Genomic DNA, 11,228 nt, shown 5'->3' with positions numbered 1-11,228 from the left:
AACAGCCCCTGCACACAGATAACAAATCCTCGCAACCCGACATGTTAAAGGGGTTGTCAATCCCTTCCGGGGTACGACGCCTCAAGATAGGCAAACGAACATGAGGTAAATTGTAGTAGATTGATAGATCGAACGCCAAATAAAATAAATAGAAATAAAATGCAGCAAGGTATTTTTGTATTTTTGGTTTAATAGATCTGAAAATAAATGCAAGGAAAAAGTAGATCGCAAAGGCAAATATATGAGAAAGAGACCCGGTGGTCATAGATTTCACTAGTGACTTCTCTCTAGAAAAATAGCAAACGGTGGGTGAACAAATTACTGTTGGGCAATTGATAGAACTTCAAATACTCATGATGATATCCAGGCAATGATCATTATATAGGCATCACGTCCAAGATTAGTTGACCGACTCCTACCTACATCTACTACTATTACTCCACACATCGACCGCTATCCAGCATGCATCTAGTGTATTAAGTTCATGGAAAAACGGAGTAATGCAATAAGAACGATGACATGATGTAGACAAGATCTATCTATGTAGAGATAGACCCCATCGTTTTATCCTTAATAGCAATGATACATATGTGTCGGTTCCCTTTCTGTCACTGGGATCAAGCACCGTAAGATCTAACCCACTACAAAGCACCTCTTCCCATTGCAAGATAAATAGATAAAGTTGGCCAAACAAAACCCAAATATCGGAGAAGAAATACGAGGCTATAAGAGATCATGCATAAAAGAGATCAAAGAAACTCAAATACTTTCATGGATATAAAAATATAGATCTGATCATAAACTCAAAGTTCATCGATCCCAACAAACACACGACAAAAGAGTTACATCATATGGATCTCCAAGAGACCATTGTATTGAGAATTCAGAGAGAGATATGAAGCCATCTAGCTACTAACTACGGACCCGAAGGTCTACAAATAACTACTCACTTATCATCGGAGAGGCACCAATGGAGGTGGTGAACCCCATCCGAGATGGTGCTGATACGTCTCCAACGTGTCGATAATTTATGAAGCATTCATGCCATGTTTACAGTAGTTTTATATGATTTTGGTATGATTTGATTAGAACTAACCTGGACTGACGCTGTTTTCAGCAGAACTACCGTGGTGTTGTTTTTGTGCAGAAATAAAAGTTCTCGGAATGCGATGAAAATCAACGGAGAATTTTTCTGGAAAATATAAAAAATACTGGAACAAAAATCTACCGGAGGGGAGTCCCGTGGGCCCCATGAGGGTGGGCGCGACCAGCCCCCTGGGCGCGGCCCTGTGCCTCATGGACTTCCCGTGGGCCCCCTGACTTGTTCTCGACGCCAACCTCTGCTATAAATGCCCAAACCTCCAGAAAATAACCTAGATCAGAAGTTCCGCCGCTGCAAGCCTCTGTAGCCACGAGAAATCAATCTAGGCCCTCTCCGGCTGTAACGCCCCGAGACCGACGCTTCAGAAGACTTCCTTATTTTCGTGATCGCCGTGTGTTCCTTTTGGTGCTTGCTCTTTTATTTTTGCATTGAATCATGTCATCATGCCATCATGTCATTAAATCTTTGCATAAAAACCCAACTAAATAAATTGCATGGATCTTCGATCCATTTAAATCGAGGGAAATGCACATGGTGATTTCTCTTTAAACATATCCTCCTAATATTTATGGAGCTATTATAAATATTCCATTCATTGGAGTTCACCATAACACACTTGCAAATATCCCAATGCCTTTGTTATCTTAATTCTTGGTCTCCAACCTCGCATTATATTTTTTTCATCTTATTCCGGAGCTCCACCAAAAATCCGAACATTTTTGGACCTTCCCAACCCTCACTTCCTTCAAATCATTTGAATTTATATCGTCCAATCAGGCCACTTCTATTTTTCCTGGATCAAGCGCATTTTTGTGATTCCGAGAAAATAATCCCCATGCCCAAACTCTTTCTCTAACCTTTTCTTTTCTTCCCTTTCCTTTCTTTTTCTCTGTTTTAAGAGAAGATAGGAGAGAGGAGCCAGCCCAGCCGGCCTCTTGGGCCTGACCAACCAGACCGGCCCGTTCCCCGCGGCCCACCTAAGCCAAACCCTAGCCCGATCTATTCCCCATCTCTCCCTCTGCCGTCGCTCTCTCCCGATCCCCATCTCTCCCTCTCGTCCCTCCCTGCGCCGTCACACACACACACACCCGCGCATAGAGCCAGGGAGAGGAGCTCCCTTCTGCTCGCACCCTCCATGGCGCTGCCTTGCTGCTCCCTCGCGCCGCCATCTTCCTCACTCGATCTCTCCCTCCACTCTCTCCCTCGCGCCCGATGCCCTCCTGGCCAGCCGTGCCCCTCCATGGCTTGCTGCTCCCTCCAGCACCCAGCCTCCTCCTCGTCCAGAGACGCAGCGCCATCCCCACCTCCAGCCGCGCCCGTCCTGGAGCTCGCCCGCCGTCCAGTCGTGTCGCCATGCCTGGCTTGCTCCGGCCATGGCCACGTCGCCCCGTGCCTCTGCCTCCGCGCCACTCGTCGGAGCCCCGCGAGTTCGTCCCCGCCGCACCAAGCCCTCTCCATCGACCTCCGCGACCAGCGCCTCCACTACCTTCCCGTCGCTGCGCCTGCCTCCTCTCATCGCGCCGTCCCCGTCCTCTTTCCGTCAGGATCCGCTCCGCCGTCGTGGTTCCCGGCGCCCCGGACCTCCCCTGCTTCGCCAAGTTCGCCGCGCCGCCCTAGGTCTCCGTCGGGGTCGACCTCCTGCCCCGCCGGTCTACCTCCCCATGCCGGCAGCAAGCCTCACTGCCGCCGCTTTTCACCAAGTCCCAGCTGCTCCCCTGCGTCGCCGGGAGCTCCTCCAACTGTTGCCCCGTATACCGCATTGCCGCTGCCACTGGATCACCGAGACCGATCCTCCGAGGAACCCCGTGTTCAACTACACAATGAGCGGCAAGTACCACTACGACGGTGTTCGACTACGTGGATTCACCAAGTATTTCTTCGGATAAACCAAGTTTGACTACACTGCGAGACCGTCCCGGATAACGTCAAGTACCTCTACCGACGACCCCGAACATCTACGAAAACGTGTACCACTACCGTCGCCGAAGACCCGCGTAACGGAACCGTCAAGTTCAACTACCTTCGTGTACCACTACTTCCCTCGACGATTTTGAACCACTCCGAAAATGCACGCTTCGAAGGTATAACCGCCGAGAACGACGCCCGTGAACGAATGCGTGTGTGCTGTATGAGATGCTCGTGGTTGCACCGTTTCCGAGTTGTCATTCCATGTTCCTCCTTGTTGCCATGCCATCGTACCGTGGGAGCCCGGAATCCGGGAGCACCCCACCATTCTCTTGCGTGTCTCACACATCCGCACAATTCTCTTTTGCGCCGGTATCTCCACGAGCTACCGGAACTGATATGTTGCCGTTGCATCATTTTCGGATTCGTTGCCGTGGCACCCCCTTTCTTCCACCACGGTAACAAATGCCTCGTATCATGTTATACCAACACTTTGATAAAATTGCATATACTTGCATATGTCATTCGCATCATGATAACAACATTTAAATGTTTACAATTGATGTTTGCATTAATATTGCTAAATGACATGAGGATTTATCGGAATTGTCGTTTGTTATTTTTGGCCTCTTTTAAACGTGCCTAGATAGGTTGTTTAATTATGCTTCACCTCTTGCCATGGCTAATAACATTTAATATTTTTGGGTACATAATGAGAGAGAACTAAATAATTGATGTGGTGTTTCATCAATATGCAACTCGTTGCATATTGAGCTCCACTTAATTTGTAGTGTTGTTTGTTGCACTTTGCCATGCCATGCCTCATTAAACCGGACATGCATCATATTTGTTTTTGCATCATGCCATGTTTCTGTGTTGGTTGTTTTACTATGTTGTTTGTTTCTTTCCGGTTTGCTTCTCCCGTTAGCTTCGGTTTCGTTCCGGAGTTGTGAGGATTTGTTCGACTACATCCGTTTGTCTTCTTCATGGACTCATCCTTCTTCCTTGCGGGATCTCAGGCAAGATGACCATACCCTCTAAATCACTTCTATCTTTGCTTGCTAGTTGATCACTCTATTGCTATGCTGCGCTACCTTCCACTTGTTATATCAAGCCTCCCAAATTGCCATGAACCTCTAACCTTTGTCACCCTTCCTAGCGAACCGTTGTTTGGCTATGTTACCGCTTTTGCTCAGCCCCTCTTATAGCGTTGCTAGTTGCAGGTGAAGATGAAGATTGCTCCATGATGGATTATGTTTATGTTGGGATATCACAATATCTCTTATATTATTAATGCATCTATATACTTGGTAAAGGGTGGAAGGCTCGGCCTTATGCCTGGTGTCTTGTTCCACTCTTGCCGCCCTAGTTTCCGTCATACCGGTGTTATGTTCCTTGATTTTGCGTTCCTTACGCGGTTGGGTGATTTATGGGACCCCCTTGACAGTTCGCTTTGAATAAAACTCCTCCAGCAAGGCCCAACCTTGGTTTACCATTTGCTACCACCTATCCCCGTTTCCCTTGGGTTCTGCAGACTCAAGGGTCATCTTATTTTAACCCCCCCGGGCCAGTGCTCCTTCGAGTGTTGGTCCGAACTGAGTAGACTGCAGGCCCCCCTCGTGGAAACTCGAGGTCTGGTTTTACTCGTAGGATGTCTCATCCGGTGTGCCCTGAGAACAAGATATGTGCAGCTCCTATCGGGATTTGTCGGCACATCGGGCGGCTTTGCTGGTCTTGTTTTACCATTGTCGAAATGTCTTGTAAACCGGGATTCCGAGACTGATCGGGTCTTCCCTGGAGAAGGTTTATCCTTCGTTGACCGTGAGAGCTTATGATGGGCTAAGTTGGGACACCCCTGCAGGGTATTATCTTTCGAAAGCCGTGCCCGCGGTTATGTGGTAGATGGGAATTTGTTAATATCCGGTTGTAGAGAACTTGACACTTGACCTTAATTAAAACGCATCCACCGCGTGTGTAGCCGTGATGGTCTCTTCTCGGCGGAGTCCGGGAAGTGAACACGGTTTCTGGGTTATGTTTGACGTAAGTAGGAGTTCAGGATCACTTCATGATCATTGATAGTTCACGACCATTCCTTTGCTTCTCTTCTCGCTCTCATTTGCGTATGTTAGCCACCATATATGCTTAGTGCTTGCTGCAGCTCCACCTGTTTACCCTTTCCTTCCTATAAGCTTAAATAGTCTTAATCTCGCGGGTGTGAGATTGCTGAGTCCTCGTGACTCACAGATACTTCCAAACAGTTGCAGGTGCCGACGATACCAGTGCAGGTGACGCAACCGAGCTCGAGTGGGAGCTCAATGACGATCTTGTTTGTTGTGTTGTTTATTTTCATGTTGATCAGTAGTGGTGCCCAGTTGGGACCATCAGGGATCTAGCAGTTGGGTTGTCTTCTTTTATTTTGGTTCCGTAGTCGGACCTATGTGTGTATCTCTGAATGATGTATGTTTCATTTATGTATTGTGTGAAGTGGCGATTGTAAGCCAACTCTTTATCCCATTCTTGTTCATTACATGGGATTTTGTGAAGATGACCCTTCTTGCGACAAAACCACAATGCGGTTATGCCTCTAAGTCGTGCCTCGACACGTGGGAGATATAGCCGCATCGTGGGCGTTACAAGTTGGTAATCAGAGCCATCCCCGACTTAGGAGCCCCCTGCTTGATCGAATCGCTGACGTTGTTGAGTCTAGAACAAAAATGTTTTGAGTCTTAGGATTATATATATCGGAGAGTAGGATTCTTTTTACTCCTCAGTCCCTTCGTCGCTCTGGTGAGGTCTCCTGACGTAGAAGTTTTGACTTTTCTCTCCTCAAATTTCACTAAATTTTTTTTAGGATCACGCGGGTATCTTGGAATCGTTCCGATGGTTTTGTGACAAGAACATTGTTCTTGGTGCCTCCTGACATTTTGGGGTTGTGGCAGTGTCCCGGGGAGTTGAGCTCCGAGGTGTTGTCGTCACAATTTTATCGTTGCAGTTCTGGAATACCTGAGTTTCGCCGACATCGAAATCTCTTTTATGCAGTTGTTGGTGAGATCACCTCGACGCCACCCAGTACTGGGGCGGGAGTTCAGGAGTATTGCCATAACTTGTATAACGGATGTTTTTCGAAGGTTGAGGTAAACGATTTCCGAAGGTTTCTTGGTTATGTGTTGACAGATGGATACAGCTGGATCTAGGTATTGTTAGTTTGGGTGATATATTTTGTGTCCCCTGTATCCCCAACACCAGATTGCATAACCAGAAAGTTTCGGGAGTTTATAAGTGGGAATTCAAGTAGCTCTTAGGATATCTTTCCGACAGACGCATGATATGAGATTGGGGTTCGACGTCTAGTGGTCCGCTTTTCCACGGTTGGTTTTACAGTGGTCTCGTAGTGTCTTAAAGAGTCCTTGGCTATGCCGACTCGGGGACGCTTCGTATGTCATGTGCACTGCCCTGTACATGATGGTGTTGTACGATCGAGCCCGTGTGGGCCCCACCACGAAAACTTCGGACGAAATCTCTATCATATGTTTGTTTCGGCTTATTTTGCAAGCCAATCCTTTGTTTTGTTTTGTTTTCTGGTATTCGAGTTGCTTCGAAGTCAAATGTTGAATCCATACCTTCCCTAAGCGGTGTTCTCATATTTCTATGTGAATACTAATCCTTCTTGATCATCGAGATCGTCATGTTAATTCTATTTCCAACCGGTGTGCTTCTCTTCAAGTGGATCCGATCATTTTCAACATCCGCAAGATCAACTCTAAGTTTTCTCAACGGTGTTTGTTTCATCCGTCCCAAGGTGCCTTTGTTTTTTCCCGCCCTCCCACCCTCTTGCTTCAAGGACTCAGATTTCTTAACCAAGTATCCATTTTATTCACGTGAAGTCCCTTCATTCTTTTCAATCAATGTTCTTATCTGGTGATTCTCAGGAAGATGCTCAGGAAGCTTCAAGTTTATCATTCTTCATTCTCGTATTCTTTTCGGGTGGATTCAATTGAAGCTTTCAGTGTTGATTATAGACATTTCCTCCTTTCAAATGCTTTCTCATGCTGGTGTACCTTTTAATCATCCACTTCTCGCCATTCATTGGTTCTGGAGTGTACAAGATACCTCAGAAGATTCACATTTCCATTCCAAATTCGTTCAAGCTATTTTGAGGTTGTTATCTCATTCAAGCCATTTAATTCAACCGGTGCAATCTCATTTTCAAGTAATCATTTCAACATTGTTTCTTTTGAGTGGGCCCTAACACACAGGTATTTTCCCAGGATCTTACCTGACTCTTCTAATTTTCTGGAGTTATTCCCAAATTATTTTCGAAGTTTGACGTAAGAATGATTTATCATCAGTCAAATGTCTTTCTCCATGATCTTTTAAATTCTTTTAATCGTTGGTTCAACATTTCTAATTTTCATCCCGGAGTATCTCAATAATTCTTGATGGTGTTTCTTATCATCATTCTCAACATTTGAAGACCGAAGAAGAATTTCTCCTAAATCTTGGTCCGTTCTCTTGAAGATTAATAGTTCTAGCTTATGCCATACTCTCATAATTGTTTTCGATTGCGAGAATTCTTTTCATACCCATACGGAGCATTTTCATGAGTTGTTTTCGTTTCTTGATCATCCAAAGGCCATCATCTCAGAATTATTCATTCCAGCTTTCAGCTCTCATTCTCCAAATCTTACCGGTGCATTGTTCAAGTATTCTCTAATTAGCTCGTGATCTCTTCGTTCTCGTGTATCAAATTCCCTCGAGTATTTTCGCGCGCTCTTTAATTCTTATGGTGTTTCGTCCTCTTTTCTTAAATTGTTTTCAATTCTTACGGTGGTTCGTTCAAGATTCCTTTTCCTATATCCTCATATTAATTCATTCGTTGTTTCCAAATCCTACCGGTGGTTCCATCAAGACCTTCACTAGTTTGCGCAATATCTATCTTAATCCTTTCTACGAGAATAAGTAGTATGCAAGATCCGTTGCTTGTCATCAATCTAAATTGGTGAAGGATACGCGTAATGTAATTCTTATTCTTGTTCCCTCCAAGTGATTAATTCCTTCTTCCGGAGTTGTTCATCATATCAAATTTTCGGTTCAAAGTTGTTCATCTTTCTTTCCGGAGTTCCAAGTTTTCTCGGTTATATCATTTCAAAGCTTCATCTAGTCATTGCAAGGCTTCACCTTGTGTTGTCAACTTCTCTTTCTTTTTATCATCCTTTTATTACCGGAGTTCTTCATGGAGGCTCTACATGGTGGTTCGTCAAGGATTCTTTTCATTCTTCAATTGTTCTTCAAGATTTCTCTTGAAGTTATGATCCGCCAAGCTATACTCTAAAATAAACATGGTTCTCAACACATGTTTGTCTTGAGGAGTTCAAGCATTCTTCTTCTTGCATTCCGAAGTGCAATTCTTTCTACAATATCTTTTGGGATGGTGTTATGTCATTCTTGACAATTTCCCTTCATGCTTCATGATTCACATGTTGTCAAGAATGAGGTATTTTAAATCCATCAATCTCTTCATTGGAGTTATCTTGAGTTATATTTCACCTAAAGCTTTCCCTAAGGATTGTTGCTATTTATGGTGCTTATAAATGACCCAAGTTCTTCATTTGTCCTCCCGGTGAAATAAGTTTCTCGTCTCCTTGTTGATATAAATCCAATCTGTGGTTTTTCGTTAGTGGCAAAATTTTCACCTCATGTTTTGAGATGTCTCCATAAGCCCATGAGGATCATATCCTTTTGTTGTTGGTTTTTTCCAACAACTCCGTTATAACCTTCTTGGAAGGATGCTTCCAAAATTCAATTGTGGTGGAAGTTATCATTTCCTTCTCCGTTCTTTTATTTCGACGACCCATTTCCTATTCGTTCGTACCGGAGGCATTGTGATGTTGCTCTCTTCGACCAATCATCTTGTTTTGTCAAGATCATGTAATTTTTCCTTTCTTATCCGTTTAGCCGGAGTGTCGTGTTTTCATTCGAGTTCTCTCATCTTATCAAGTTTTGTCTCCTTCCTCAACCGGAGTGCTGTCTGAAATCTTTCTTACCCCTTGTGCCATTCTTTCATTAGTTCCGGAGAAAATGTGTTGTTAATTTCATCGAGTATCCTCTCATCTTGTCAAGATCATGTTCAATTCCTTCCATTTACAGTCGGAGTGCTGCCCAAATTATATCATTCTTATTCCTTCCCTATCTTGTTTTAACCGGAGTGGTTTAAATATCTATCGTGTCAATTAACCTCAAGGTTCACATGGTGTTCCTTGTTTCTCTTTTCTACCGGTGTGCTTTCTTATTCCTTTTGATCCGTTAAGCTCTTGTTTCATATTCTTCAACCTACAAAGGTTCTCGCAATGTTCCTTGTTCCTCTTGCTGAACGGAGTGTTTTAAATTTTGTTCATCTCCGTTGTGTCATTTCCCCAAGCTTTGCGACCTCTCAAGGTTCTTTGGTTTCACTCGTTTGTCAAAGAAGCAATTTGTTTTACCTCTTCCTCTTCCGCTTCTTCTCCGGTGCCATCCTAGATCTCGGGACGAGATCCTCTTGTAGTGGTGGAGTGTTGTAACGCCCCGAGACTGACGCTTCAGAAGACTTCCTTATTTTCGTGATCGCCGTGTGTTCCTTTTGGTGCTTGCTCTTTTATTTTTGCATTGCATCATGTCATCATGCCATCACGTCATTAAATCTTTGCATCAAAACCCAACTAAATAAATTGCATGGATCTTCGATCCATTTAAATCGAGGGAAATGCACATGGTGATTTCTCTTTATAACACATCCTCCTAATATTTATGGAGCTATTATAAATATTCCATTCGTTGGAGTTCACCATAACACACTTGCAAATATCCCAATGCCTTTGTTATCTTAATTCTTGGTCTCCAACCTCGCATTATATTTTTTTCATCTTATTCCGGAGCTCCACCAAAAATCCGAACATTTTTGGACCTTCCCAACCCTCACTTCCTTCAAATCATTTGAATTTATATCGTCCAATCAGGCCACTTCTATTTTTCCTGGATCAAGCGCATTTTTGTGATTCCGGGAAAATAATCCCCATGCCCAAACTCTTTCTCTAACCTTTTCTTTTCTTCCCTTTCCTTTATTTTTCTCTGTTTTAAGAGAAGATAGGAGAGAGGAGCCAGCCCAGCCGGCCTCTTGGGCCTGACCAACCAGACCGGCCCGTTCCCCGCGGCCCACCTAAGCCAAACCCTAGCCCGATATATTCCCCATCTCTCCCTCTGCCGTCGCTCTCTCCCGATCCCCATCTCTCCCTCTCGTCCCTCCCTGCGCCGTCACGCACACACACGCCCGCATAGAGCCAGGGAGAGGAGCTCCCTTCTGCCCGCACCCTCCATGGCGCTGCCTTGCTGCTCCCTCGCGCCGCCATCTTCCTCACTCGATCTCTCCCTCCACTCTCTCCCTCGCGCCCGACGCCCTCCTGGCCAGCCGTGCCCCTCCATGGCTTGCTGCTCCCTCCAGCGCCCAGCCTCCTCCTCGTCCAGAGATGCAGCGCCATCCCCACCTCCAGCCGCGCCCGTCCTGGAGCTCGCCCGCCGTCCAGTCGTGTCGCCATGCCTGGCTTGCTCCGGCCATGGCCACGTCGCCCCGCGCCTCTGCCTCCGCGCCACTCGTCAGAGCCCCGCGAGTTCGTCCCCGCCGCGCCAAGCCCTCTCCATCGACCTCCGCGACCAGCGCCTCCACTACCTCCCCGTCGCTGCGCCTGCCTCCTCTCATCGCGCCGTCCCCGTCCTCTTTCCGGCAGGATCCGCTCCGCCGTCGTGGTTCCCGGCGCCCCGGACCTCCCCTGCTTCGCCAAGTTCGCCGCGCCGCCCTGGGTCTCCGTCGGGGTCGACCTCCTGCCCCGCCGGTCTACCTGCCCATGCCGGCAGTAAGCCTCGCTGCCGCCGATTTTCACCAAGTCCCAGCTGCTCCCCTGCGTCACCGGGAGCTCCTCCAACTGTTGCCCCGTATACCGCGTTGCTGCTACCACTGGATCACCGAGACCGATCCTCTGAGGAACCCCGTGTTCAACTACACAATGAGCGGCAAGTACCACTACGACGGTGTTCGACTACGTGGATTCACCAAGTATTTCTTCGGATACACCAAGTTTGACTACACTGCGAGACCGTCCCGGATAACGTCAAGTACCTCTACCGACGACCCCGAACATCTACGAAAACGTGTACCACTACCGTCGCCGAACACCCGCGTAACGGAACCGTC

The sequence above is a fragment of the Aegilops tauschii genome, chromosome 5 (assembly GCF_002575655.3).
Source record: "Aegilops tauschii subsp. strangulata cultivar AL8/78 chromosome 5, Aet v6.0, whole genome shotgun sequence".
In the NCBI taxonomy this organism is placed as follows: domain Eukaryota; kingdom Viridiplantae; phylum Streptophyta; class Magnoliopsida; order Poales; family Poaceae; genus Aegilops; species Aegilops tauschii.
Note: the sequence above shows the minus strand (reverse complement) of the source record.